General features: G+C 44.5%; 1 protein-coding gene across 6 annotated transcripts in view; it reads right to left on the reverse strand.

The window, feature by feature from the left end:
- ppip5k2 (diphosphoinositol pentakisphosphate kinase 2) overlaps window positions 1–14,167 on the reverse strand; it is a 217,798-nt gene extending 203,631 nt beyond the window's left edge. For all 6 annotated transcript variants that reach the window (XM_052116272.1, XM_052116271.1, XM_052116268.1 and 3 more), the window contains exon 1: window positions 13,843–14,167. The gene's annotated coding sequence lies outside the window, so the exon portion shown is untranslated. The remainder of the gene's footprint in view (window positions 1–13,842) is intronic.
- Window positions 14,168–23,166: the final 8,999 nt, after the last annotated feature.

Raw genomic sequence — 23,166 nt, forward strand, 5'->3', positions numbered from 1 at the left:
TCAAAGTTCATTTGCAATGTGTTCCACATTCAAACCAAAATATCTGATTTTCTGTTGGTATGTTTGTTCACTTGAGACATAAGAGGGTGATTTCAAAGCATTTTGAAAGTGACACACTTCCTTCTGCCAGTTGGTGGCGCTATAACTTTGACTCACAGTAGTCACAGCCATGCGACCGGCCTCTTCCCGCAAACACACTGCTGAAGTTTCATCGAGATCAGTTAATGTATGCAGAAGTTATAACACACTCCCTTCTTTTATGTTACTTTTGATGTGCTTTTTGGAGCTTCAAAGTTAATTTGAAATGTGTTCCACATTCAAACCAAAATATCTGATTTTCTGTTGGTCTGTTTGTTCACTTGAGACATAAGAGGGTGATTTCAAAGCATTTTGAAAGTGACACACTTCCTTCTGCCAGTTGGTGGCGCTATAACTTTGACTCACAGTAGTCACATCCATGCGACCGGTCTCTTCCCGCAAACACACTGCTGAAGTTTCATCGAGATCAGTTAATGTATGCAGAAGTTATAACACACTCCCTTCTTTTATGTTACTTTTGATGTGCTTTTTTGAGCTTCAAAGTTAATTTGAAATGTGTTCCACATTCAAACCAAAATATCTGACTTTCTGTTGGTCTGAGCTAATGACTGTAAATTAGAAAGTTGTTCGGCCCGACGAGATCTAGAAGTGTTCCGAGTTTCATATTATTACATGCAAGCATGTTTGATATATGGACAAGTGTTTGAATCCCATTCCAGGTGTCGCTGTCGAGCCCCCTGCCACGCCCGGGTACCAGATTCAGCCCGGCCCTGATGGCCGCGGGTTCTGACCTGTGTGCAAAGTTTCAAGAGTTTTCGAGCATGTTAAGGGCCCCAAAAGTCCCAGAAACCTTGAAAAACAATCAAACAATCAAAAGTAAATGTAAACCCAACAGAGAACCCCCCTCCCTCCCTCCCACACACACACACAAAAAAAATTTGGCAGGCCCATTCTGTCTGTCAGACAGAGAGACACTGAGAGAAAAAACACAGAAAGGGAGGAGGAGGGTCACTCAGAAAGAGAAAAATTTTAAGAAATCCACATTCAAACCACAATATCTGACTTTCTGTTGGTCGGAGCTAATGACTGTAAATTAGAAAGTTGTTCGGCTCGACGAGAACAATATACACACCGAGTTTTGTAACTGTAGATAGAACTAACTAAGTTATAACACACTTCATGTGTCCATTTTTAGTCATAAATCAATTTCCTCGCCACGGCCAAACCGTTCGAGATATCAAAAATCCGTCCGAATGTAGCATCCTCAATGTCTTGACTTCATGCCGACCGAGTTTGGTGGCGATTGGATTCATTCTCTAGGAGGAATATATATAATTCCAGAGCACGTGTTTCCAAACAACCCATAATAGCCGACTTCCTGTTGGGCTGGCGTAAAACTTAGAGCACGAAAGTTGTTCGGCCCGACGAGACCTACAAGTGTACCGAGTTTCATATCATTACATGCAAGCATGTTTGATATATGGACAAGTGTTCGAATCCCATTCCAGGGGCGCTGTCGAGCCCCCTGCCACGCTCGGGTACCATCTTCGGTCCGACCCTGATGGCCGCGGGTTCCGACCCGTGTGCAAAGTTTCAAGAGTTTTCGAGCACGTTAAGGGCCCCAAAACCTTGAAAAACAAAAATAAAAGCATTTTCACTCCTCAGCAAAATCAGCACCCTCCCCCAGACACAGAGAGACGTAGGGTCAGTGAGAGAGGCAGAGAAAATTCTCCAAAACATCCACATTCAAACCACAATATCTGACTTTCTGTTGGTCTGAGCTAATGACTGTAAATTAGAAAGTTGTCCGGCTCGATGAGAACAATATAATTCCTGAGTTTTGTGACTGTGGGTCAAAGTGTAAAGCAACCCCCCCACTTTTGTCAAAAGGTGGCGCTACTGAGCCCCTGCACCACGCCCGTTTCTGAAACTTTGCACATGTGTACTGGCTAATAAATGTGATGAGTCTGTCGAGGTTCATGCAATTTCAAGTATGCTAAGAGTCTCAAAAGCATCAAAAAGAATATTCGAGTTTGAAGCGTTGCCGCGGCGACAGTATCGAAGATATCAATAATCCTTTCACATGTCTACATCTGCCGTGTGTTTACATTATACACCTAAAGTTTTAAGTAAATCGGGTAAAATAAGTGGGTGATTTCAAAGCATTTTGAAAGTGACACACTTCCTTCTGCCAGTTGGTGGCGCTATAACTTTGACTGACAATAGTCACATCCATGCGATCGGCTTCTTCCAGCGATCACGCTGCTGCAGTTTCATGGAGATCAATTAATGTATGCAGAAGTTATAACACACTTCCTGTTTCTCTTTTCGCGCCATCATTTCGTTTCCTCGCCACGGCCAAACCGTTAGAGATATCAAAAATCTGCCGGCAATTTTTCATGCTCAATGTCTTGACATCATGCTGACCGAGTTTGGTGGCGATTGGTGGAATTCTCTGGGAGGAGTATTCCAAATTCCATTGCGTGCGTTTTCAAACAACCCTAAATAGAGCGGTTTCCTGTTGGTCTGGGGTAAAAAGTAAAAGTATGAAGGATATATGAAACGATGAGATCTATACGTGCATCGAAGTTTCATATTATTACATGCAAGCGTGTTTGAGTTATAGACCAAGTTTTCGGACCCTGTTCCAGGGGCGCTGTCGAGCCCCTGCCACGCCCGGTACCAGCTTCAGCCCGGCCCTGACAGCCGCGGGTTCTGACCCGTGTGCAAAGTTTCAAGAGTTTTTGAGCACGTTAAGAGCCCCAAAAGTGCCCCAATAGTCGTAAAAAAATAATAATAATAATTAAAGCTGCTGAGCAGCGATGACGGGCCCAAGCCGGTGGCACCGCCACCCCTGGGCCTTTAGGGTCGCCAGCGCACGACGGGCAATAACGTAAGCTCGCTCGACCGTCGAGAAGATGTGTGCAAATTCCAAGAAATCCACATTCAAACCAAAATATCTGACTTTCTGTTGGTCTGTTTGTTCACTTGAGACATAAGGGGTGATTTAAAAGCATTTTGAAAGTGACACACTTCCTTCTGCCAGTTGGTGGCGCTATAACTGACTCACAATAGCAACATCCATGCGATCGGCCTCTTACAGCGAACACACTGCTGAAGTTTCAGTCGAGATCAATTAATGTATGCAGAAGTTATAACAGACTTCCTGTTTCTCTTACTGCCTTCTGCCAGTTATTATAGGCTTTGTACTTTACTCACGCTCCAATACCGACGTAGAAAATCATCCTCTTTGCATGCGTAAAAATATGCTTGGAAACATCACAGTGGAGCGGTGCTTACTGTGAATGATACTGAATTGTACTACTGACTATTTAAACAGAGTAATTTTTATATGGTAGGTTTACTATTTTATTATTATATTTATTGGCTATAATGAACAGGCTGCAATGTCAAGATTGCAATGATGGAGTGTGTGTGTGTGTGTGTGTGTATTTGTAACCTTAAAGGGGTCATATAATGCCATTTTTGTACAAGTTAATATGAATCTTTAGGGTCTAAATGAAAACTTTGTAATATACTTTTATTAAAAATTCTCATTAGTGTTTTAAGAAAACACAAATTTTAACTGCTCAAAAACAGCTCCGTTTTCAGCACTGCCGTTTCAGTGCATATGACTTTAAATGATAATGAGGTTTGGTCACCCCGCCCCTCCCTCCGTTCTGGGGGAATTGTAGTCTTGAATCATATGCATTTGCAAGATGTAAACAGTATTTTGCCAGTATTGTGTTACCATTCATCTTCATGCAGTTATAACTGTTTTTTTACATTACTTCTTAATCAGTAACATACAAGTAAACCAGGTGTAACTTAGTGTTACCATGTTAACTGTAACACCTGCGTACACAGTTTTTAATAACACAATAACCATAACGCGTTGTTCATTATAAACGTGTGATTATGAATTATATTGAGAACGTCGTAACGTTATGGAAAACATGCCGTAATGTACCCTGAGTGTAAACATTAGCCACATGCAGTTTAGCGTTGTTTTGGTTGAACTCACCTCTGAGTGCTGCTTTACCTGCAGTTGAGCGTTGTTAAACTCACCGATGAATGGTGTTGTACGCCACAATGAGCGTTGTTAAACTCACCGATGAATGCGGTTGCCTATGAACGCAGCTAAACCTTTGCTGAGAGGGCACTTTGATATCAGATTGTGAGGGTTTTTAAAAATAAAAAAACTGTTGGAGGGTCAGATAAAGATGATCTGGGGCCACCATTATACTAGCCCTGCCATAGATCATTCATTGTAGCCTATTCCTTTTTATTTTTATTTATTGCAGTCTCGACCCATTCGCAGCAGACCAAAAACGTACGTGCAGGTCCAGCTGTTTCGTTTTGGTGGTGCGATGAAGACTTTCGTCGAACATCAGCACGAACGGTCCCGTGATTTTGGAAATTAGTCATCATCCGCTATTCCAAAGCGTAATGGCTGATGGCTGTAGTTTGCTGGAGACCCTTGACAGCAGTTAGATATTTTTCACTTTTTGAATGAGACTCCAGCCCCGTACACCCAACATTCCCAATTTAATAGCTTTCTTGCATAAGCAGTAGGCTTCAAATGCGTTATTTGCAACTGGGTTTAACCAAGCACGAAATTCAGATTTTTCAAGCCAAGTATCGCTAAACTTGCACTTCCTCATAGCTGAATAAAATCCGTTTAACGTCTTTCTGTTGTATCCGAGAGACTCGCGCCAATAACACGAAAGCTCAAAGCTGGCTGTTGCATGTTGGTCTATTTTGTAGTCATAATACAGCTGAATTATATTTGGACTAGCGAAATAAGAAACTACAACACCACGGAAGTAAAAAAAGAAACATTCCAAAGCGCTAGTGGAGCATTTAAATGAGATTTACATGGACGTAGGAAAATTAAGACCTGTTAAAAATTATTTAAGACCTAGAACACAATACTTCAGCAAATTTAAGACTTTTTAAGGCCTTAAATTGTGATTTTGAAATTTTAGACTTTTTAAGACTTTTTAAGACCCCGTGGAAACCCTGTTTTTTTTTATTATTATTTATTTATTTTTTTGTAGAGTATTTTTTTATTGTATCACCAAAGCAATGACGCTCACGACTCCCGTTGAAGTATCCAGCATCTCTAAGGTCTGCAAATAACTCCATCCAGAACTGAGACCTATATACATTTTGAAGAGTCCTCAAGCTGATGCTTACACCGTGTACAGCGTACGAGTGGCCCTCGTTAAAATATTGAACGCAATGATGCAGTATGTCTTGTTTTTCCGTCTGGTCCGCGTCTTTTAAAATCTCCAAACACCGTTCTCAACAGTCAACACGTACAAGTGTTCTTCTTACGTTAAAACAACGAGAATACAGAAAATGTGCTTAGACCTCCATCTAGTGGTTATATTATAGAATTAAAGGAGAAATTACATATGAGACAGCTTTATAACTGAAATAGACAAGTTTAATATAACTATACTGATAAGTGTATATTTCCAACGTCATGTTTGTGTTATCCGTTTCTGTAAGTTTTTGTGACGTGTTTCAGAAAGATAATCGCTTAGACAGAGTAATAGTTTATTTTCATCTTAACCGGACATCACAGTTGATCAGTGAAATAATTCATAATTCAATATATTGATACCGATTTCTTTATCAACTGTTTGTTCAATTGAGACATAAGGGGTGAATTCAAAGCATTTTGAAAGTGACACACTTCCTTCTGCCAGTTGGTGGCGCTATAACTTTGACTCACAATAGTCACATCCACGCGACCGGCCTCTTCAAGTGAAGAAACTGCTTAAGTTTCATCGAGATCAAGTAATGTATGCAGAAGTTATAACACACTTCCTTGCTGTTTAAGCTTCATTTATGTGCTTTTTGAGCTTCAAAGTTCTTGTGCAATGTGTTCCACATTCAAACCAAAATATCTGACTGTAGGTCAAAGTATGAAACCAATACCCCACTTTTGTCTGAAGGTGGCGCTACTGAGCCCCTGCACCAGGCATCAAAAAGAAAATTCAAGTTTGAAGAGCTGCCGCGACAGCAGTATTTAAGATATCAATAATTCTTTCACACGTCTACATCTGCCGTGTGTTTACATTATACACCTAAAGTTTGAAGTAAATCGTGTAACAATAAGTGGGTGATTTTAAAGCATTTTGAAAGTGACACACTTCCTTCTGCCAGTTGGTGGCGCTATAACTTTGACTCACAATAGTCACATCCATGCGATCGGCCTCTTACAGCGAACACACCGCTGAAGTTTCATCGAGATCAATTAATGTATGTAGAAGTTATAACACTCTGACTGTTTCTCGTTTCTCGCCATCATTTCGTTTCCTTGCCACGGCCAAACCGTTGGAGATATCAATAATCTGCCGGCAATTTTTCATGGTCAATGTCTTGACATCATGCTGACCGAGTTTGGTGGCGATTGGTGGAGTTCTCTGGGAGGAGTATTCCAAATTCCATTGCGTGCGTTTTCAAACAACCCTAAATAGACGGTTTCCTGTTGGTCTGGGGTAAAAAGTGAAAGTATGAAGGATATATGAAATGATGAGATCTATATGTGTACCGAGTTTCATATTATTACATGCAAGCGTGTTTGAGTTATAGACCAAGTTTTCGGCCCCTGTTCCAGGGGCGCTGTCGAGCCCCCTGCCACGCCCGGTACCAGCTTCAGGCCGGCCCTAATGACCGCAGGTTCTGACCCGTGTGCAAAGTTTCAAGAGTTTTTGAGCATGTTAAGAGCCCCAAAAGTGCCCCGTAAGTCGTAAAAATAATAATAATAATAATAATAATAATAATAATCCTAACAAACAATAGGGTCCTACGACTTTGTGCTTGGGCCCTAATAATAATAATAATAATAATAATAATGAAACAATAGGGTCCTACAATTTGTGCTTGGGCCCTAATAATAATAATCTACGAAAACAATAGGGTCCTACGACTTTGTGCTTGGGCCTAATAATAATAATAATAATAATAATAATAATAATCCTACAAAACAATAGGTCCTACGACTTTGTGCTTGGGCCTAAATATAGCTGCAGCAGCATGGCGAGCCGGTGGCACCACCCCGTGCCTTTAGGGTTGCTGTGCACGATGGGCAATAACGTAACCTCGCTTTGACTGTTGAGAAGATGTGTGCTGTAGATCTTGCATCAGTGTGGGCTCTGCAAAAGTGCGCATCGAGGGCACATATCAACCACAAAGTATGCGTGAGCACCCTTCTGATACCTAAAATGAAAAATGAGACACCCTACGGTCTCATGGAGTTAATGGACACATGAAATAAGTACACAAGACTGAAAATTCATATGAAGTGTGCCATTTGGGACAGAGCCTATGACCGTGAACCACAATAGTCACATCTATGAGGTAATTCAAATGTAGAATAATTTTTTAATGTCATAGGATGTCATAGGCCAATATCTTTTGCAGCACTTAAATGTGTTAATCCAGAAGGCCAGTATTTATCTGGAGGTCTTTGTACAGGTTTATTAATGTAATTATAATTTACGCTTATGTGTTCCTATGATATGCAATGGAAGTACATTTTTATGTTTAACATGGGTGTATTCACAATACATAGCATACGATATCATATTTTACGATTATTTATCATTATGTTAAGTAGATCATTAAAGTTAAGATAGTAAATGTATTTATATATTTTGTAGTAGCTAATATAACAAGCAAGTACACTGTGGGAATTATGAATTATACCAATGGAGTCGTATGGATTGCTTTTATGCTCCCATTATTATGCTGTCCTTTTTTATTCATAAATTAATTTCCTCGCCACGGCCAAAACGTTGGAGATATCAAAAATCCATCCGCAATGTAGCATCCTCAATGTCTTGACTTCATGCTGACCGAGTTTGGTGGCGATTGGATTAATTCTCTAGGAGGAATATATATAATTCCAGAGCATGTGTTTCCAAACAACCTATAATAGCCGACTTCCTGTTGGGCTGGCGTAAAACTTAGAGCACGAAAGTTGTTCGGCCCGATGAGATCTAGAAGTGTTCCAAGTTTCATATTATTACATGCAAGCATGTTTGATATATGGACCAAGTTTTCAGACCCCGTTCAAGGGGCGCTGTCGAGCCCCCTGCCACGCCCGGGTACCAGCTTCAGCCCGGCCCCGATGGCCGCGGGTTCTGACCCGTGTGCAAAGTTTCAAGAGTTTTTGAGCACGTTAAGGGCCCCAAAAGTCCCGAAACCTTGAAAAACAATATCTTAATGCAAATCTCACCCAACAGAAAACCCCTCTCCCCCCCCCTCCCTCCCTCCCTCCCTCCCACACACACACACACACACACACACACAGAATCGCAGGTCTGTCTGTCAGAGAGAGAAAAATTCAGAGAAATCCACATTCAAACCACAATATCTGACTTTCTGTTGGTCGGAGCTAATGACTGTAAATTAGAAAGTTCTTCAGCTCGACGAGAACAATATACACGCCGAGATTTGTAACTGTAGATAGAACTAACTAAGTTATAACACACTTCATGTGTCCTTTTTTAGTCCTAAATCAATTTCCTCGCCACGGCCAAACCGTTCGAGATATCAAAAATCCGTCCGGAATGTAGCATCCTCAATGTCTTGACTTCATGCCGACCGAGTTTGGTGGCGATTGGATTCATTCTCTAGGAGAAATATATATAATTCCAGAGCATGTGTTTCCAAACAACCCATAATAGCCGACTTCCTGTTGGGCTGGCGTAAAACTTAGAGCACGAAAGTTGTTCGGCCCGATGTGATCTACAAGTGTACCGAGTTTCATATTATTACATGCAAGCATGTTTGATATACGGACAAGTGTTTGAATCCCATTCCAGGGGCGCTGTCGAGCCCCCTGCCACGCTCGGGTACCATCTTCGGCCCGGCCCTGATGGCCGCGGGTTCCGACCCGTGTGCAAAGTTTCAAGAGTTTTTGAGCACGTTAAGGGCCCCAAAACCTTGAAAAACAAAAATAAAAGCATTTCACTCATCAGCAAAATCAGCCCCTCCCCCAGACACAGAGAGACGTAGGGTCAGTGGGAGAGGCAGAGAAAATTCTCCAAAAATCCACATTCAAACCAAAATATCTGACTTTCTGTTGGTCTGAGCTAATGACTGTAAATTAGAAAGTTGTCCGGCTCGATGAGAACAATATAATTACTGAGTTTTGTGACTGTGGGTTAAAGTATAAAACCAACCCCTCACTTTTGTCAAAAGGTGGCGCTACTGAGCCCCTGCACCACGCCCGTTTCTGAAACTTTGCACATGTCTACTGGCTAATAAATGTGATGTGTCTGTCGAAGTTTCATGCAATTTCAAGTATGCTAAGAGTCTAAAAAGCATCAAAAAAGAATATTCGAAGTTTGAAGCATTGCCGCTGCAACAGTATCCAAGATATCAATAATCCTTTCACATGTCTACATCTGCCGTGTGTTTACATTACACACCAAAAGTTTTAAGTAAATCGGGTAAAAATAAGAGGGTGATTTCAAAGCATTTTGAAAGTGACACACTTCCTTCTGCCAGTTGGTGGCGCTATAACTTTGACTCACAATAGTCACATCCATGCGATCGGGCTCTTACAGCGAACAAACTGCTGAAGTTTCATCGAGATCAATTAATGTATGCAGAAGTTATAACACACTTCCTGTTTCTCTTTTCGCGCCATCATTTCGTTTCCTCGCCACGGCCAAACCGTTCGAGATATCAAAAATCCGCCGGCAATTTTTCATCCTCAATGTCTTGACTTCATGCTGACCGAGTTTCGTGGCGATTGGTGGAATTCTCTAGGAGGAGTATTTCAAATTCCATTGCATGCCTTTTCCAAACAACCCTAAATAGACGATTTCCTGTTGGGCTGAGGTAAAAAGTAAAAGTATGAAGGATATATGAAACGATGAGATCTATATGTGTACCGAGTTTCATATTATTACATGCAAGCGTGTTTGATTTATGGACCAAGTTTTCGGACCCCGTTCCAGGGGGCGCCGTCGAGCCCCCCTGCCACGCCCCGGTACCAGCTTCAGCCCGGCCCTAATGGCCGCGGGTTCTGACCCGCGTGCAAAGTTTCAAGAGTTTTCGAGCGCGTTAAGAGCCCCAAAAGTGCCCCAATAGTCGTAAAAAAAATAATAATCATAGTCATCCTAACGAAAACAATAGGGCCTTGCCTTTTCAAGGCTTGGGCCCTAATAATATAGGCCTAAATGCTCAAGCGCACACATTAGTTCTGAATGTCTGCTCAAGACTAAAAGCCTCACCTGTTGTTCCTGTCAGACACGCAGTGTCAACCAATGAACCAAAGGTGCGTGAGGGATGGTGGAGCCAACATATGTCGTTCAGATTGTATTTGAATTGTTACATTTATATGCACTTTGTTTATATACATTGAAAAGTTATACTTGAAATGCACACGTGAAATAACATCCTTCTTTTTTACATTTATTTCAATTTGTGGGATGCTGCAGTTTTGCAAATTATTTATTTTTCTTTGATATGGTGCATTATTCTATTATCAGTAGGCTACCGCCGCTACATGCATATCAACTCCCTAGGGGGGCACCATCTTACGCTAGGATGGCACCAGAAAGTCCACCGGCTGCCCTTACTTGTTCGCTATACGTTATTCAAGGACCCGAAAGCAGTTGCGGAACACAGACAATCGCTTCACGCTCATATCACGTGTAGGGCATCAATTTGGCCAGCGGTGGCCCTGTCTATTATGCTGTTCAGACTGTATTCATTTTGATTGGTTAGATTTATATGCACTTTGTTTATATACGATAAGTTATTCTTTAAATGTAAATGTTTAATAGTATTATTTTTCTTAACAAATCAATGCATTTTTAAATAAGTTATGGTTAAAGTAGAGTGTAATTACATTTAATAATTTAATTAGAATTGTTTTAACACCAATTATGAAAAGAGCCAGAATGCCCATCGCTAATCTGAAAAGAGATAGTGTAGCGAAACATCTCGTGGCGGAGAAACCATCAAGCTCTGTGTCAGCAGCCTTGAGGAGGCAAGTGCTGCAGTCTGAGGAGGAGAAGAGGAAGCAGCTGAAAATAAAGATAAACATCGCATACTTCATTGTGAAAGAAGAAGAACCTTTTGTCAAATTTGGGCCACTTATCAGACTCCACCACAAAAAGTTTACATGAATCCCACATACGACAATGTGCGGAGATGATCAGTCAAATTGCTGACATAATGAGAGATCGCTGGCTGACCTCTAAGTATGCCTGACGGTCAACATACAAAAGCTGGACAACTGATATCCTTTGATTTTAGTAGGCATGGGTTCAATGTGTGATTTAGGAGGTATGTGCTGTTCCACAGATGTGTGTCCCTTAGTACACGCACACACACTTATACACGCAGTATAAATATGGATGTAATAAATTGTTTGTTAATAAACTCTGTATTTAATTTTCACTGTGCTCCTAAATTTCTTTGTGTGCTCCTACATTTTTTCATTTAGGAGCGCATGTACTCCTTGGGAAAAAGTTAGCGTAGAGCCCTGCTGGTACCCATGCAGAGTCGGGAACTTTCGAATGCTCACAACAAGCAAAAGATGGCGACAAGCAAAGCTGCTGCGGAGTCTCAACTGAATCTTGTCGAAAAGAAAAGTGGAAAAAGCCAGGTTTGGAAATTCTTTGTATTTGAGGCTGATGAAAAGGGAAACATCATAGATCAGCAAAAACCTATTTGTAAACGGTGCTTTTGCAATTTTCTGACGAAAGAGGGAAACACATCAAACTTAATAAAGCCCCTGAAAGACAGACACCCTGATTTATTCAAGCAAATAAAGCAGGTGAGTTTAAAAGCATATTATCATTTGCATTAGGGCTGAAACGATTAGTCGACATTATCGACAACGTCGAAAATAAGAAATTGACGAGGAAAAATCTTCGTTGTCTAATAGTCATTTGATCTCAATTAACGTAAAATGAAATCATATTAAACTGTAATGATGACGCGAGAGAGCAGCACTGCAGTTCGCACCTGATGGAGGAGAGAAAGAATTACACAGATCACAGTACAGATGCACTCTAAACTTTCACAGCTTCATTTTATGTAGATCCCAAAGTATTAGGGAATTATAAAAAATAAAAAAGTAATTTCAGAAGCAGTTTCGTTGTGGAATAAGCGGAGCCGGAGCTCTTTAAAGGAAACATCCAGGCGTTACAAATGCAGTTATATTTAATGTGTTATAGCTTTATTAAAGTTCAAATAATAATACAGAAGCAGCTCATGTTAATAACTATAAACTCATAAACTGGCATTTCTCTGTGTGGTCGTTGCCTCTTCCATGAGTTTCAATGTCCCGATCTAAGTGGGAGAGATTGAAACTGCACCCGGCTGAGAGAGACTCTGCCTCGGGGACGCTCATCCCTCGAGTGCGGACGCTTAATGCAGCTAGATTAGAATGCAATGGCTCGCGACTTATTTAATCATAATATTTGTCACTGTGCATTTCTTATCGTGAAGAAAAATGGCAATATGCAGCTTTATTAATATGAGAGCACTTTGCAAATTAGTTTGGAAATTCTTTTTTATTCATTCTATTGTATGCTTGTTTATTTCTGGGGGGTTTTAGTACTTGGTAAAAACTTGAATTAAAAGTTGCAAAAGTTGAAGCAAATCTTATAAGTGTTCAAAAATACTTTAAGCATACATTGTTCAGTTTTGTTATAATTAAAAAAATAATATATTTAAATGTAAGTTTTGCTCAATGGCATATTTCTGTTCTTAGTTCTTAGTGCTGCTAATGTTTTGTTAACTTTGTTATTAAAAGAGTGTTGTTTAGTAACCTGTTTTGCTGTTTTGCTTTGCTACCAAAAATGGTATCGAGTACCGTGAAATTTAAATGGTATTGGTACCGACTACTGAAATTTTGTTACCGTGAAAACAATACTCATGAGTACTTTTAAATGAGCTACTTTTTTACTCTTCCTTTAGTACATTTTTAGGACAGCAACTTTTAATCTACTCGCACTAAAAAAAATTTGAGAAGTAACAGTACTTCTACTTGAGTTAGATTTTTTAGTACTCTTTCCACCCCTGAAAACAAGCATGGATATTCACTACCATGGTTAGATGTAACATGATTTCTATAAAACAGGCATTTTGTATTGAAAAAAATAACCCTAAACACTTCTAGACAATCAAAATACAATTTGTCTGGGATGTTTACGATTTAAACTCGGTAAGTGGCTTTTGGGCCAATGTTGGACCATAATTCAAGGCAGTATATGGGCCAAACTCACAGGCGGAATGCAACAAGATCTGGGCCAAAATAATTTTGCTATCTGAGGGTACATGAGGAGACTCTTCTGCACAAGATGGTGTAACTGCAGTGTGCACTTAATCTTGATAAAGTCTTAATGATTAGCATGTACAGCATGTACAGTTATGTAGCGTGTAGCCCCGCCACAACCTCTGTGATAATATATCTGTGACTGACACTACATGGGTGCTGTGTTTTTGTATAAAGAAAGATTTGTTGGATAAAATCTGCTGTGGTGCAGCAAAATAATCACAATCATATAAAATCCAGTGTCACTGGTTGACAGCAACTAATTGAGATAACACTTCTCTGTGATAATACGTATTACATTAGTCCAAATGCATCAGTATGGCGGTTGAAGTCAAAGCAGGAGGTCAGTATTGTGAAGTAGAATGTTTAATGTGTCTTTTAGCAGACACTTCCTGCACAAATCTGCTGCTAGAAACAGCCCGTGCATGAGGTTAGAGAAGTTAAACAGCACAACACGCATTACACAATATTTTTAGTCTTACCTGCTGTACGAGATCGCGGCAGTGTTTAGGGAAACTTTAAGTGACGTTGAAGACAGTGAGCTGCTGTGTTAGCTGTACACACACGTAATGAGAGCAGTTAGCATTAGCGCACAGGCTAGGAAAGTTGGAGTCAAAGCACAGTCATCCTTTAGCTAACGGACACACTCAGATAATCTCATTATGATCTTTTGCAGGACTGAGACTCAGATCAGCCTGTTAACACACTCCAGTACTAAATTATTACTCTAATCTGTGTGAATAGTGACTGTCTTTACGTAAATGTAAAAGCTTTAAATATCAAAAACACCAGCGCCATCCGACAGGAGGAGCGGTATCGACCGTGACGTCATTGCGAGGGCGGACCAAAGGCGGAAAACCAGCGAACGCTTGAAGAAAGAGTCAAATGGAAAAAAAAGACATTTACAAAAATATCAGATTGGTTATTGATTTATTAGATCATCAACAGGGGGTCCGCGGTGCTACCGCAGTGGGCACTCAAATTATTGTTTGATCCACGATTGGTGGCATTTCTAATAATCACTCACTAGCACGCGAGAGACAGGAGTATGAATAATCGATATGTTGAATTCCTTCGCAGCTGCATGTCAAATCTTAAAGTGTGACTAAACATTGCGCATCAGCAGAAGCGCGCACACCGCTCATCACGAGATGCTCAATGCGTGACGCACATCAGGTTTAGCAGTGCTGCAGTGAAGGGTCGTATGAGTAAACGCGACTGCTTTGCGTTACGCCCGTTTCACACATACTCCGTTTGCGGTGCGTATGCGGTACAGGAGCAGCACGTGCTATAGTGCTTTCACATATGCTGCGTTTGCAGTGCGCTACTGATCCGCAGTTTCTGTGTGCCACAAAATCAAAAATGTATTAGTAATTTTGATTTTAAATCCAAACGTTAACTTTGACATTGTTTAAGACATTGAAACAGTATGAAAATTAATTTTAATCATTGTGATTCTTTGTTTTACATGTAGTTCGAGTTGTTGACAGAAGAAAAACTATCGCGCTATATCTTTTGCTAAGAAGGAGAAGAACGAGATGCATTTGGGTTCACTCAGTCAAACGAGGTAGGAGACAGTTTGGTGCTTGTCTCAGAACTTCAACTTTACAGTGACCGGCACCTAAAGTACTTTCGGATGAGTGCCGAACAGATGGATAATGTTCTTTCTCTGGTTGGAGCAGACATCACAAGGCAAACCACAACGTATCGTGCGTCCATCGAATCATATATGATGCCATTTTGCAACTTTTGGGACTATAATCATACTTTTTTTGTTTTTCTTGACCCTGTAATTTAGTAACTGTAGAACACATTAACTGAAATTATGCGTATATGATGAAATTATTACAGTTTCTTGACAATATATGTCTATTTTAATGTGAACAATGCGCTGTCACTTTAATTCACTGCGGCGCAGCACAGCAAAAATAGACTCGGTCCGTAAACGATCGCTGTACTGCTGTATACGCACCGCAACTGGAACGGATCGACGGACTGCATCCGCGTGCAGTGTAAAAGCTCTAACCTGTTAACATGGGAACGGAAAAAAATACGCACCGCATACGCACTGCAAACGGAGTATGTGTGAAACAGGCGTTAGTCGCGCTGTGCAGCGTACTTGCCAGGTGTAAATAAATAAGTTACCGCTGAGATTATCAAGATGGCATACACGATATTTAACGTTCCACTCAAACAAGACGGTGACTCTCAAATCAACATAGTTCAAGCACTCAGTCATTGTTTTCCTCATTAAAAAAAATTTACTCAATTAAATCAACATTCATTTTAAAATATATGTATAAAATCGATCACTCACATGAGATGAAGACTCCATTTTAGCAGGAGTCTTAGGTCTTGCCAGCTAAGACCATCCTGACCAGCCAAGAACACCCTGACCAGCTAAGATCAGCATGACCAGCCAAGTCCAGCTAAGGCCAGCCTGACCAGCTAAAAATGGGTTCATACCCCCTTTAAAACCAGCCTGACCAGCTGGCCAGGCTGGGTGACCTGCTAAAACAGGCCAACCAGCTTATACTGGTCTTTTCAGCAGGGCGGCATTTAAAGACTATTTCAATGGCTTTGCAATGCAAACATCATGAAGTATACATACAATAAAATAGTACCCTCCACATGGGTGGCTTACCATCCACTTTTGTATAGGCATAAAACGCAACACTTGGGGGAAGCGGCAGCTCAAAGCAATTTGCCAATTATTTTATTATTTTCATGCCATAATCTGGTGAAATTCGATACACTCAGTGATACATTTGCTATTTCAGCTAAACAGAAGTCGTCAAAATCCTCAGGATCTCGAGACATTAAAAGACACTCACATGTTCAATATGAGAGCTCTGATGGGCCTGTGGACCGGGGACTTGAATTGGATGGCACGGCCTGGAGAAATCCAGCATCAACTGTCCAACATGTTTGTGATGCTGATGAAGGTTTTTGCTGATTTAGAAGATCTCGCTGTAATACGTCGATCGAATACGGCCATGGAAGAAAAATTATCTGAGTTAGTTACAAGAGTGGCAGAAGTTGAAAAACGAATCGATTATCTAGAGTCATTGGAGCAGAGGCGGAGCCAGTGGTGTGTCACCCCAACTTTTTATTTGCTACTGGCAGTTGCTGATGCTGATTGACATCTCATTTCCCCTTTTTTTTTTTTACGTTCGCCGGCAGTGCGCGCAGTTTTCAAACGGACGACGAGCCGAGGACGAGAGAATATAGTTGCAAGATACAGAAGAATAAGAAAACGTCATGTTTGAAGTAAGTTAAGGTTTAGCATCATGTTTGTTTGCTGAATACATTTTATGAGATGCTGTGTGAGTTAATAAGGCTCCAATAGGCTACAGGTTAATCAGATTAGAGAGATCGTTTTGCAATTTAGCATAACAATCCTTACGCTTACATCTGCGCTAGTAATACACACATATATCGCGCAGTATTTAAGTTCCCTCTCGAGAGGTCTCTCCTATTGTGTAAGTACCTTACGCTATGGGAAAACTCCATTTCTCGAGAAATATTGAAGTCTTTATGTAAAACGCATTGCAGCTGCACAGCATACAGCAATGAGCGAGGCAGCTCGGTCATTGGCTGTGCTGCGGCAACTTGCTCGAACCAATGACGGGGCGACTCTGAACGCGCGACCAATGGGCGCGCGCTTAGCGCTCATGCGCTCAGAGCCCGCCAGGATGGGCGTGGCTAGGGCTATATATTAGGCGCCCCGTCATGAGAGTTCTTTAGGTTCAATCGACTGAAGCGAACTGACCAAGCACAAGCACGGCAGCTTACGCAATACTCGTTCCCTCCTCTCAGGGAACCGTGGTTACGTTAGTAACCGAGTCGTTCCCTCTCGAGAGGTCTCTCCTATTGCGTAAGTAGCTTACGCTATGGGAACACCATGCAAAATGCCGTGCGTGCTGACTTTGCTCTATAAAGCCAGAGGCGGATGCCTGAGCCTTAAAGCAAAGTGATTATCCAACAAGCCGGCCAACGGCGAGCTATATAATGGGAAAATACAGAGCCTTTGCCCCAAGGAGGTCCATGGTGGGAGCTCATTGTAAAAACACAAGCACATAACTTATGTACTGATTTTTCTATGTATTGATATGCATAAAAATCCCCTAAGTCAGTCAGAGACGGACCTATAAGGGAGGAGATAATGCTCAGCATATACATACTCAAGTCCATTCTACAGTCAGGCTGATAGAATGTTGGAATGCAATGAGGGGACCTGTAGGTTATAAAACCTGATAAATGTCGAGGCGAGGCCCAGCCTGCCGCCGCACAAATATCTTCAATGGGTATCCCACTCGACCACGCCCACAAGGAGGCCATGCTCCTCGTAGAGTGAGCTCTGGCGCCTAAGGGGCATTGAAGGCCCTTGGCTTCATAAGCCAGCGCTATAGCATCCACTATCCAGCCGATATTCTTTGCTTTGAAACTGCGAGACCTTTAGTGCGGCTGCCAAAGCATCACGAATAATTGTTCCGTCTGTCTGAACGGGGCAGAACGTTCTAAATATACTCTGAGCGCCCTGACCGGGCAGAGTAAATTAGCGTCGCTTTAGTCCGCTGGGGACGATAAGCTGCCAGAGATATCACCTGTACTCTGAAGGGTGTGGAGAGCACTTTAGGAATATACCCGTGCTTTGGCCTAAGGACAACTCTGCAGTCGTTAGGTCCAAATTCCAGGCAAGCAGCGCTTGATGACAGCGCGTGCAGGTCGGCCCACTCTCTTGACTGAGGCGAGCGCCAGCAAGAGTGCAGTTTTGAGCGAGAGCTGTTTAAGGTGCACGGTTCGGAGAGGTTCGAACGGGGCACTATTGAGTGCATCCAGGACCGTGGCCAGGTCCCAGATCGGCACCGAGGGGGGGGCGAGGGGGGTTCATCCTCCTAGCGCCTCTTAGGAAACGAATGATTAGGTCGTTTTTCCCTAATGAACGTCCTTTATCAGGATTGTGTGACGCCGCTATGGCAGCCACATAGACTTTGAGCGTGGAGGGTGTGTGGCCCGCCTCCAGCAGCTCTTGCAAAAAGGCGAGTGAAGAATCATCCCGTTGGCCTGCCTGAGGAGGTCTAGCCTCAGCGGAATCGGCCATGGGGCAGATTGCATCATCTGCATCAGTTCTGGAAACCACGTCTGGTTTTTCCAGAGAGGGGCTACCAGGAGCACTGCACATTTCACTTCCCTGATCCGAGTGATGACCTGAGGTAGCATCGCGATCGGGGGAAAAGCATACAAGGGGCGGCTCGGCCAGACTTGGGCGAGCGCGTCCGTGCTCTTTGAGAAGAAAAGGGGGCAGTGCGCATTTTCCCTGGAGGCGAAGAGGTCGACCTCCACCTTGCCAAAGGTTTGCCATAACCACTGAACCGTCAGGGGGTGGATAGACCATTCTCCTGGGAGAACCTTGTCTCTGGACAGCATGTCCGCTCCCTGGTTCAGGACGCCTGGCACATGCGCTGCTCTCAGCGAGCGCAAGTGGTGCTGTGACCATGAGATGAGCTCCCTGCCCATAGAGTGCAGGGAGCTCGACCTGAGTCCACCCTGGCGATTTATATACGATACTACCGTCATGTTGTCCGTTCGGACCAGGACGAAGCAGGGCTCTGAGAGCCAAGGCGACCACTTTCATTTCCAGACAGTTTATATGTAGGCGCTTTTCCGGGTTTGACCAAAAGCCGGAGACAGGCCTGCCCTCGTAAAGGGCCCCCCATCCTATTTTGGAGGCATCTGTCGTGATCATTTTTCTCCGTGTGTTCACGCCCAGACTCACGCCGGTTCGATACCAGTCGACGGCTTTCCAGTGCGTCAGGGCTTTTATACAGCCGTGATTTGCTCTGATTAAAAAGTGGCCCGAGCGCCACGCGTGAGTGGGGATACGGCTCTTGAGCCAGCGTTGGAGAGGACGCATGTGCAACAATCCTAGCTGGAGTACAGCTGATGCCAAGGCCATGAGACCGAGCATCCTTTGAAATCGTTTGACGGGGCGCGCACGCCCGGAATGATGTTGCAAGGCCTCGAATAGAGAGCGCGCGTTCTGATGAGAGGCGCGCCGTCATCTGCACTGAGTCTAGCACTATTCCCAGAAAGGAGATATTCTGGCTGGGGGATAGCACGCTCTTTGCAAATTGATTATCAGACCCAGGCATTCTAGATGGCTGATAATCCAAGATCTGTGCGTCGTTAACTGACTTTCTGATTGTGCTATGATTAGCCAATCGTCGAGGTAATTCAGTATTCGCACTCCCCGCTGTCTCAGGGGGGAAAGTGCTGCGTCCATACATTTCGTGAATGTACGGGGGGCCAATGATAGACCGAATGGTAGTACTGTGTACTGGTATGACTGTCCCTCGAGCGAATCTCAGAAAAGGCCTGTGATGAGGCGCTATCGAATGTGAAAGTAAGCGTCTTTCAAATCCACTGATAGAAACCGATCCCGGGCGAACTTGCGCGAGGATATGTTTGGTCGTTAACATTCTGAGCGAGCGAATCATTAAAGCTTTGTTCCGATGTCTGAGATCTAGGATGGGGCGGAGGCCACCGTACTTTTCGGGAGGAGAAAATAGCGGCTGTAAAACCTGCCTCAGCTCATAGAGGGAAGAACAGTTTCTATAGCGGCCTTCTCTATTAGTTTGAGCACCTCGGTGCGTAGAACATGTGACACATCTCTCCTCACTTTCGTCTCGACCACCGCTGAAAAGCGGGGTGGTCTCTGGCGAATTGAAGCGAGTAACCGTGTTTTATTATGTTCAAAACCCATTTCGGCATGTCGGGATTTTTCCCAGGCTTTTGCTCGCACAGATATGGGCTGAATGCTGGCTGGGGGCGTGTCGCAGTGACGTATGGGCCCCACTGGCAAATTGCCTTGTGCTAACACTGAGCTTACAGCTGTCAGAGGCGCGGGCGCGCACTGAGCAGCCTTGTTGAGTGCAGGGGTGCGTGTGAGATTACAGGCAATCTCCGAAATGCTCGCAGCATGAGCTGGAGAAATGTTTGAAACTGTATGGACAGTGTTTTCGGGTGGGGGTGCATACATCGTAATAGGCACGCGCGCCACTGTCTTAAAGCTTCCCGCTCTTAGCGGGGAGTTTCTTGGCTCGCGCGTCGCATCCATGATGCTTGCGGCATGAGACAGAGAAATGTTTGAAACTGTATCGGCAGTGCTTATGGGTGGGGGTGCATATACCGTAGTAGGCACGCACGCCACTTTCATAAAGCCTCCCGCTCGCGGCGGGGGGTTTTTGGCTATGCATACAGTGTTTGTGTGTATGGGGTGCATGCAGGACAGCAGGCACGCGCCGCTACCTTTATAGTATTTCCCGCTTTTACTGGGGAAGTGTTTATAACTGTGGGAACAGTGCTTGCGTGTAGTGGTGCATACCTGACAATAGGCACACGATCTACATATATGGTGCGTCCAGCTGGAGCTGGGGAAGTATTCGGCACTGTTTGGACAGTATTGATACGTGGGAATGCGCACTTTAGTGTGGACACGTGACCCCTTAGTGACACAGGCAGAAAATGACTCTTTTTTGTGATTTCTGTGTGTTGCCGTTAAAACGGCGTTTGATTGCAGGTGAGCGAGTTCTGTGACTGGCCCATTGACTGCTGTACAGACATTTCCAGCTGCCTGTAAGGGGACTGGGTAATGTTTCACACGTTTTAGAGAGAGTGGTCCGGCTTTTGCGAGACACGCACTCTCTCTTTTTCTTCCTATTGCTAGGAAGACTTACGAGGCTCTGGGTTCAGCACGATCTTGGGCCGAGGACCCCGTTGCTCAGGCGGCTTCCTTCGGTTAGCAGAATGCGTGCGGCGTCGAGCGTCCGTTTCAGGTCTGCTCTTTGGCTGGGAGACGGGAGGCGCTGCCCTGGCTCGCTGCTGCTGCTGAGGCGGTCTCTGGCGGCTCTGAGATGAGCTGGAGTGCTTGGGCAGGAAGTGACGCATAGCCTGTGAATCCTTCCGAGCTTCAGTGAAGCGTTCAGCAAACTCTTTTACCGCCGGTCCGAACAGGCCGCTTGGAGCGATAGGTGCGTCAAGAAATGGCGCCTTATCCGCGTCCTTCATCTCTGTTAGCGTCAGCCACAGATGGCGCTCAAGGACAGTCAGGTTAGCCATGGCCCGGCCGATGGATTGGGCGGTGGCCTTTGTGGCTCGCAGGGCTACGTCAGTGGCGCTGCGCAGGTCCTTGAAAGCCTCAGGTTCAGGTCCCGACTTGTCCATGGTGCGGAGAAGTTTGGCCTGATAAACTTGTAGAACAGCCATGGAATGAAGCGCTGACGCAGCTTGGCCGGCGGCGGTGTATGCGCGGCCGGCGAGAGCTGAGGTAGATCGGCAGGGCTTCGAGGGATGAGAAGCTTTGGCTTTCCATCCAGCGGTGGAGGGTGGGCACAGATGGTTGGCCACAGCCTCCTCGAGGGGCGGGGGTTCCCTCGTAGCCTCTTTCTCTCGCGCCGTCCACCGAGGAGAGCGAGGAAGAGAAAGAAGGCTTCAGGCGAGCAGAGTCGGGGCTTTCCACGACTTTGTGAGTTCGTTGTGAACTTCGGGGAAGAAAGGGGAGGGTCTCTGTCGAGGGGCCTGCCGGCGCCCCTGCAGGAACCACTCGTCCAGCCGGCTGCGGGCGGGTTCTTCCGGAGAAGACCAGTCGAGACCGAGGTCTTCCACGGCTTTGGACAGGATGCGGACGATCTCAGAGTCCATGCTGGTGCCCGTGCTCGTGTCCGCTAATGTCGACGGCGCGGGGTCGACGGCCGAGCCCGGCCAGTCGTCGGATGCAGCGTCAGTAGAAAGGCTGTCATCCTTTTCACCGTCATCCCCTGATGCGCCGAACGAGACGAGACCCACCGCTCTGTTGGCGGGGTGCTGGTCCGCCTGCGTGAAATGGACTGGCGGCGGGGAGATCTTGGATAGTGGTGAAGCACGCGGGGACTGGCCCGGCGTGACGTCACTGAATTCCGCGTGCTCTGGCAGCCTCTGTGAGCGGCGCTTTTTCTTGCGCGGCTCGAACGGAGGAGACGGCAGCATGGTGGAAGCAGGCTCGTTCTGCGGCGGCGGCAAAGCGAGCGCGCAGCTCGGCGAGGCCCAGGGAGTCACATTCGGGGCATCCGCCCTGAATGAGAGCAGCTTCCGCGTGGTCAGGTCCCAGGCAGCGAGTGCAGATAACGTGACGGTCCCCGTCAGGAAGAGGGCCTCTGCACGAGGCGCAGGTTAAAGGCATTTGGAACAATGCCTCGAAAATTGCTTTTATTTAAATCAAAAGCGTCGCAGAGGCAAACACTTGTAAGTAAAAAAGGATATCAGTGATGTGCGCCGGATGGCGTAGCAGAAGGCTTCGAAGGTGGCTGAAGGCGCCGGCGTCCTCTTAGCAGTCCTGCTGTAGGCTTGTCAACGGCGGGCGAAAAGACTCCAACAATCCGGAGGATCCAGCGAAGAGAAGGTCTTCGCTGAAGGAGATTAAATCTAAAGAACTCTCATGACGGGGCGCCTAATATATAGCCCTAGCCACGGCCATCCTGGCGGGCTCTGAGCGCATGAGCGCTAAGCGCGCACCCATTGGTCGCGCGTTCAGAGTCGCCCCGTCATTGGTTCGAGCAAGTTGCCGCAGCACAGCCAATGACCGAGCTGCCTCGCTCATTGCTGTATGCTGTGCAGCTGCAATGCGTTTTACATAAAGACTTCAATATTTCTCGAGAAACTGAGTTTTCCCATAGCGTAAGCTACTTACGCAATACTCGTTCCCTCCTCTCAGGGAACCGAGGTTACGTTAGTACCCGAGTCGTTACAGTATACAAATGTTTAGCTAA

The sequence above is a fragment of the Xyrauchen texanus genome, chromosome 43 (assembly GCF_025860055.1).
Source record: "Xyrauchen texanus isolate HMW12.3.18 chromosome 43, RBS_HiC_50CHRs, whole genome shotgun sequence".
NCBI lineage: Eukaryota > Metazoa > Chordata > Actinopteri > Cypriniformes > Catostomidae > Xyrauchen > Xyrauchen texanus.